Raw genomic sequence first — 7991 nt, 5'->3', positions numbered from 1 at the left:
TCTTAAATTCAATGTTTTTTCTCTCTGCTACAAAGCAAATATTTGTTTGAAGACAATGAGTCTCTCTCTCTCTCTCTCTCTCCCTCTCTCTCTCGGCTAAGAGATGCAACTCGATCCGGTTACAACTGACTGTCTACCTTCGGGCGCAGAGAGAGAGAGAGAGAGAGAGAGAGAGAGAGAGAGAGAGAGAGAGAGAGAGAGAGAGAGAGAGAGAGAATGTGCCCTCCTCTCGACGGCTCATGGATTACAGTTTAAGAGCATTATATAGTATAGGCTTCACCTTAGGGGAGGTCATCTTACACAGAGAGAGAGAGAGAGAGAGAGAGAGAGAGGAGAGAGAGAGAGAGAGAGAGAAATATAAATCATTTTGACATCGTTTAAAGATCTCTGCAAAAGTCAAGGTCAACTGAGGGTCACAGGTGCGGAGCCCGGGTCATCAATCACCTCTCGAGTCGTTAGGTTAAACGAGAGAGAGAGAGAGAGATTAATCAGAGTAATGGTGACTTGCCATTTCAAAAGGATATATATGACTTCAAGGCGCATTTTGATAGCTGATAACTAATCTCATCGAATAACTTAGTCTTTCCTAGAGAGAGAGAGATTAATCAGAGTAATGGTGACTAGCCATTTCAAAAGGATATATAGGACTTCATGGTGCATTTTGATAGCTGATAACTTAGTCTTTTCTAGAGAGAGAGAGAGAGAGAGAGAGAGAGAGAGAGAGAGAGAGAGAGAGAGAGAGAGAGAGAGAGAGAGAGACTGTACACATTACAAAACCATCAAATGTTTGGATAGTATAAATAGATGAAAAACAATCCTATTTTTTCAACAGACTAAACAGCCGAAAACCATTCATTTTTTAACAGAATAAACAAAGCAAAAACCATCTAATTTTCAACAAAATAAACAGCACAAAAACCATCTAATTTTTAACAGAATAAACAGCCAGAAACCATCCAATTTTTAACAGAATGAACAGCCCAAAACCATCCAATTTTTAACAGAATACACCCCCCAGAAACCATCAATTTTAACAGAATAAACAGCGCAAAATACATATAAGTTTTAACAGAATAAACAGCCCAGAACCATCCAATATTTAATAGAATAAACAGCCCAGAAACCATCAAATTTTTAACAGAATAAACAGCCCAGAACCATCCAATTTTTAATAGAATAAACAGCCCAGAAACCATCCAATTTTTAACAGAATAAACAGCCCAGAACCATCCAATTTTTAATAGAATAAACAGCCCAGAAACCATCCAATTTTTAACAGAATAAACAGCAAAAAACCATCTAATTTTTAACAGAATAAACAGCGCAAACCATCTAATTTTTAATAGAATAAACAGCCCAGAACCATCCAATTTTTAACAGAATAAACACCCAGAACCATCCAATTTTTAACAGAATAAACACCCCAGAAACCATCCAATTTTTAACAGAATAAACACCCCAGAAACCATCCAATTTTTAATGTAGTAAACAGCCCAAAAACCATCCATTTTTAACAGAATAAACAGCCCAGAAACTACCCAATTTTTTACCGTTTAAACAGTCCAAAACCATCCAATTTTTAACAGAATAAACAGTCCAAACACCATCCAATTTTTAACAGAATAAACAGACAGAAACAGTCACGTCTTCATCAGAACAAAACAGCCTAAAATAACCTGTAAAGTTTTTAAACATAGCGTCACTGTAACGAAGACTGAACAGGAAACTGTGTGTGTGTGTCTCCTGAACAAGATAATGGCAGTCATTATTTATGCTAAGAAAATGGCAATACAATGACAGTCATTATTTTACGCTAGGAAAATATGTCATTATAATAATAATAATAATAATAATAATAATAATAATAATAATAATAATAATAATAATAATAATAATAATAATAATAATAATGCCAAACTGGAAAGACAGGTCCCGATGAAGTCCATGGATACTGGCTCAAAAAACTTCAAGGCCCTACACCCACGAATAGCAGAACAACTACCAGCATTGTATCTCAAATCACCAAGCACCCAAATGGATGACCACAGGAAGAACATCCTTAGTACAAAAAGACAAGAGTAAGGGAAATATAGCCAGTAACTACAGGCCTATCACCTGCCTACCAATAATGTGGAAGTTACTAACAGGTATCATCAGTGAAAGGCTATACAACTACCTAGAGGAGACAAACACCATCCCCCACCAACAGAAAGGCTGCAGAAGGAAGTGTAGGGGCACAAAAGACCAGCTACTGATAGGACAAAATGGTAATGAAGAAACAGTAGGAGAAGGAAAACAACCTAATAAGCATGGCATGGATAGACTTATAAGAAAGCCTTCGACATGATACCACACACATGGCTAATAGAATGCCTGAAAATATATGGGGCAGAGGAAAAATACCATCAGCTTCCTCAAAAATACAATGCGCAACTGGAATACAATACTTACAAGCTCTGGAATAAGACTAGCAGAGGTTAATATCAGGAGAGGGATCTTCCAGGGCGACTCACTGTCCCCACTACTCTTCGTAGTAGCCATGACTCCCATGACAAAAGTACTACAGAAGATGGATGCCGGGTACCAACTCAAGAAAAGAGCAACAAAATCAACCATCTGATGTTCATGGACGACATCAAGCTGTATGGTAAGAGCATCAAGGAAATAGATACCCTAATCCAGACTGTAAGGATTGTATCTGGGGACATCAGGATGGAGTTTGGAATAGAAAAATGCGCCTTAGTAAACATACAAAAAGGCAAAGTAACGAGAACTGAAGGGATAAAGCTACCAGATGGGAGCAACATCAAACACATAGATGAGACAGGATACAAATACCTGGGAATAATGGAAGGAGGAGATATAAAACACCAAGAGATGAAGGACACGATCAGGAAAGAATATATGCAGAGACTCAAGGCGATACTCAAGTCAAAACTCAACGCCGGCGGAAATATGATAAAAGCCATAAACACATGGGCAGTGCCAGAATCAGATACAGCGCAGGAAAAATAGTGGAATGGAACGAAGAAACAGAACTCCGCAGCATAGATCAGAAAAACCAGGAAACAAATGACAATACACAAAGCACTACACCCAAGAGCAAATACGGACAGACTATACATCACACGAAAGGAAGGAGGGAGAGGACTACTAAGTATAGAGGACTGCGTCAACATCGAAAACAGAGCACTGGGGCAAATCTGAAAACCAGTGAAGACGAGTGGCTAAAGAGTGCATGGGAAGAAGGACTAATAAAAGTAGACGAAGACCCAAGAAATATACAGAGACAGGAGAAAAGACAGAAAGAACAGATGACTGGCACAAACCAATGCACGGACAATACATGAGACAGACTAAAGAACTAGCCAGCGATGACAATTGGCAATGGCTACAGAGGGGAGAGCTATTAAAGAAGGAAACTGAAGGAATGATAACAGCGGCACAAGATCAGGCCTTAAGAACCAGATATGTTCAAAGTATGATAGACGGAAATAACATCTCTCCCATATGTAGGAAGTGCAATACGCAAAATGAAACCATAAACCACATAGCAAGTGAATGCCCGGCACTTGCACAGAACCAGTACAAGAAGAGGCATGATTCAGTGGCAAAAGCCCTCCACTGGAGCCTGTGCAAGAAACATCAGCTACCTTGCAGTAATAAGTGGTACCGAGCACCAACTGAAGAAAACGATCAGGCAAAGATCCTCGGGGACTATGGTATCAGAACGGATAGGTGATAGTGCAAACAGACCAGACGTGACGACGTTGATTGACAAAGTCAAGAAGAAAGTATCACTCATTGATGTCGCAATACCATGGGACACCAGAGTTGAAGAGAAAAAGAGGAAAAAATGGATAAGTATCAAGGATCTGAAAATAGAAATAAGAAGGATATGGGATATGCCAGTGGAAATCGTACCCATAATCATAGGAGCACTAGGCACGATCCAAGATCCCTGAAAAGGAATCTAGAAAAACTAGAGGCTGAAGTATGCTCCAGGACTCATGCAGAAGAGTGTGATCCTAGAAAACGGCACACATAGTAAGAAAAGTGATGGACTCCTAAGGAGGCAAGATTGCAACCCGGAACCCCACACTATAAATACCACCCAGTCTGAATTGGAGGACTGATAGATAGCAGAAAAAAAAAAAAAAAAAAAAAAAAATAATAATAATAATAAATGCTTAAAAACAAAATAATAATAATGATAAAAACAATAATTCATGCTTTTATTAAAAAATAAAAAATAAAAACAAAATATAATAACGAAATATTCGTAAACATGGGAATATTGCGTTTGACGTCACATCTGCTTATCATTAGATCGAGAGAGAGAGAGAGAGAGAGAGAGACGAGGACCCCGAGATAGAGAGAGATAAGAGAGAGGGAGAGAATATATAATTACGTGCATCAGGCAGCGTAACGGTGACTAGTCATTCCAAACAAAAAGGATATGGCACCATCAAGCATTTCGATAAGCGATAACGATCTCGTCGAATAGTTTTGACCCGTGCACTTGAGAGAGAGAGAGAGAGAGAGAGAGAGAGAGAGAGAGAGAGAGAGAGAGAGAGAGAGAGGATACGTGCATCAGGCAGCGTAACGTGACCAGTCATTCAAAAGGAGTGGCTTCATCAAGCATTTCGACAAGCGATAACGATCTCTTCGAATAACTACCCGGTGCACCTTGAGAGAGAGAGAGAGAGAGAGAGAGAGATAAAAAGAGAGATAGAGAGAGAGAGAGAGAGAGAGAGAGCTAATTTGCCTTCAATAATACACTTTCACCAAGCTGAAGATATAGGTAGTAGATGGTTCGAGGAACCTCGGATATATATATATGAGAGAGAGAGAGAGAGAGAGAGAGAGAGAGAGAGAGAGAGAGAGAGAGAGAGAGAGAGAGAGAGAGACAGAGACGTTGTTAAACCCCAAACCCGAACACTTGAACCAAACGTCTTTTGACATCGCTTACCTTTCCAACAGTATCTCCTGGTTGGTCCTGGGTCACGTTGAAATTCGGCGTGTGCCTGGTACTACCGCTGACGACTGGGCACTCACACAGAGAGAGGGGAAGATGGAGGGAGAGAGAGATAGAAAAGCGACAATTCTCTGGTGACAGACAGACCGAATGGGCGTCTGCTAAACCAAAATAGTCTCGGTGATGCAATGTCAGTGACGGGTCACGGCTGGCATATATTTTAATAGTTATTTTAAAAATAAATACTTTATTACACATTTAAACCTAAATAAATTACTTATAAATAATTATATATTATAATAAAATTGTTTTAAATCTTTATATAACTTTATTTTGTTATTTTAAGAAAACATTCGTTCGACTTCGTTGCCGTATCTACCAGATGCTGCGCAAGGATTGCGCGCCAAATTTGAGTTCTTTCTGCCACGATGGTTTCAACATTTGTGTTTATTTTCTTTTTTAAGGGATCACTTTTCAGCGGGATTCTATAAAATTTAAATGTCATATATATGCCTAAAAATCAAGTCCAGCCTCGGTAACAATTTTCTTCGAGATTTTTATAGTTAAATTGTTAATTCATTGACTGTTGGATGTGAACGGTAGATGAAAATAATTAATTATATGCATACGTACATATATACATAGATACAGACATACATACATACAACAAACATTAAAGGCCTTCATTACCATTTTATTCATCTAAATGCCATTAAGTTTATATTAAATCTCCTTTGGACATCTTGATAGACCTTTGTAAGCTTGGACATCTTAATAGACCTTTGTAGGCGTTAATATTATTTCCCTTTGTTAGTTGTACAGGGTGTCCATAAAGTCCTATAACCATTACAAGCAATAAATACTTGTAATGGTACTGGGACTTTATGGACACCCTGTATTATTGAAGACTTTAAGAACTTCTTCTAGGAGTCCTACTGAAGAGCTTATTAAAAGTTTTATATGGGTTGTTTCCAAGCACTTTAATGAAACTTCTCGATTATAGGCCTATATATGGATGATAATCATAGCCAACCTAGTCATTCTAACCACCTGAGGATCATTTCTGCTGTAATATTTTTCTCAAATTTTTCACAGCATATACCAGCACACAGCTTAGTCTTTAAAATGTTAAGCTCCAACTCTCACTGTCTCTTTCAGAAAGAGCTTTCTTAGATATCCAGTGTCAGTCAAATCTCAGGCATCTCCACCTATTTTAACCCTGTTGCAGTAGCCAAATATTCCATTACATCTCTACAACATACATCATTATGCGCAATTCCTTTTCAGCGCATTCAGAGCTTGCATCATTCCTTTTTAGACCAAATGGCTCACCGCTTTGATCTTTGAACATTCATCATGGTCAGTTTACATAACCTACGCTGCCAATTACATACTCCTGACATTCCTAGTCCTATTAGCCACACTCTTACATACACCTACTATAGTAGGCCTAGAATTTTTACCACATGGGAAACCATCTTGCAAAGACAGACACATTATAGGAAACAGAATGAGTAAATGTACATGAACGGATATTATCGAAAATAAAACCGAAACCCCTGAATTCTGGTATTTCTAGACAGAGTCCTGATGTACACAAATACTTACCATCTACACTCCACTTCTGCGATACGTGCCTTAATCCGTCATACTTGCAACATTTAATCTGGCTTGTGTTTTTATATTTCACACAATGTCCCACCTCATCATACTCTAAACAAATACCCATTGACAATCTGCAGTCATTCTTTCTATGTCTTACCAAAATGCATCAGAAGCACCTTTTATCTTTCATATATCCCCCATCAGACTTGAACTACTCTCTCTCTCTTCATTCTGTCATCTCCAGCACATACACCTCTACTGTCCCATTCTCTTGGTTTGTTTGTTTGTTTGCATGGTTTTTTACGTTGCATGGAACCAGTGGTTATTCAGCAACGGGCCCAATGGCTTTACGTGACTTCCGAACCGCATCGAGAGGGAACCTCTGTCACCAGAAATACACATCTCTCACTCCTCAATGGAATGGCCGAGAATCGAACACGCGACCACTGAGGTGAGAAGCAAACACCAAACCAAACCAACCACACCACTGAGGCGCTTCCATGCTCTTGGTATTTCATTCTCATTATAGTCTTCCAAAGACTTAGCTGTCATATTTACCAGGTTATTTCTTAGGGGATTTCTCTATTAATTATATTCAGGGACACTTAGTTTACATGGTCTCCTATTTCAAACCTCTGACTTTCTTCTATTTCCAACACGTCATCCCATTTCAATCTTTCACTCCTGTACCTCATTTTGTCTTTACATTATAATAAAAGCTTTGACACTGGAGCCTTATTTTCATTCATGTCCTCATTTCCAAATTTATTCCAAGGCTCTCGGACATTTGTAACCACTCACTTACCCCTAATCTCGCTTCTTCAAAATCATTCCGTTTCCAATTTTCACTCCTACTTTTGTTATCCTATTCATTTAGTTACTCTCTTACACTATCATATTTCTGATACCCTGGACTCCTGAATTCATAGACTAACATGTGCAGCTCCCTGCGTTCGGTAATGGCTGAACTAGTAAGGGGCACCTGCGCCCTTACTTGAAGACTGCCTCATGGCTAGCAATGCACAGGCTGGGGAACACAATGCTCACAGGCATACAGATCACCCTGGTACCTGTAATTTGTTTGTTTGTATGGTGCTTTTAAGTTACATGGAACCAGTGGTTATTCAGCAACGGGCCCAATGGCTTTACGTGACTTCCGAACCACGTCGAGAGTGAACTTCTATCACCAGAACTACACATCTCTCACTCCTCAATGGAATGGCTGAGAATCGAACCCACAACCACCGAGGTGGGACGCTAATACCATACCAACCACACCACTGAGGCACTTCCTGGTACCTGTAAGCACCATGCAATAGAGAAATCTGTTACCTGGAAACCCCCTCTCTGTCCATGTACCGTCCAGGGACCACAAGTCCACCACTTGAGGAGCGTGGAGATTGGTTTG

The 7991-nt window shown here is 39.4% G+C and overlaps 2 protein-coding genes across 3 annotated transcripts in view; one reads left to right on the top strand and one right to left on the bottom strand.

The window, feature by feature from the left end:
* LOC135204891 (lipid scramblase CLPTM1L-like) overlaps positions 1–7991 on the top strand; it is a 163626-nt gene that overhangs the window by 62880 nt on the left and 92755 nt on the right. The gene's annotated exons all lie outside the window — the stretch shown is intronic.
* Positions 1–7991, bottom strand: part of LOC135204889 (5-aminolevulinate synthase, erythroid-specific, mitochondrial-like) — a 56305-nt gene that overhangs the window by 17893 nt on the left and 30421 nt on the right. Inside the window, exon 1 of one of the 2 annotated variants that reach the window (XM_064235129.1) lies at positions 4973–5153. The exons of the other annotated variant lie outside the window; for it this stretch is intronic. The gene's annotated coding sequence lies outside the window, so the exon portion shown is untranslated. Of the gene's footprint in view, positions 1–4972; positions 5154–7991 lie in introns of those variants that run through there. 2 annotated transcript variants of the gene reach the window in all.

Source organism: Macrobrachium nipponense, chromosome 47 (assembly GCF_015104395.2).
Source record: "Macrobrachium nipponense isolate FS-2020 chromosome 47, ASM1510439v2, whole genome shotgun sequence".
NCBI lineage: Eukaryota > Metazoa > Arthropoda > Malacostraca > Decapoda > Palaemonidae > Macrobrachium > Macrobrachium nipponense.
This window is presented reverse-complemented; position numbering and strand designations above follow the sequence as displayed.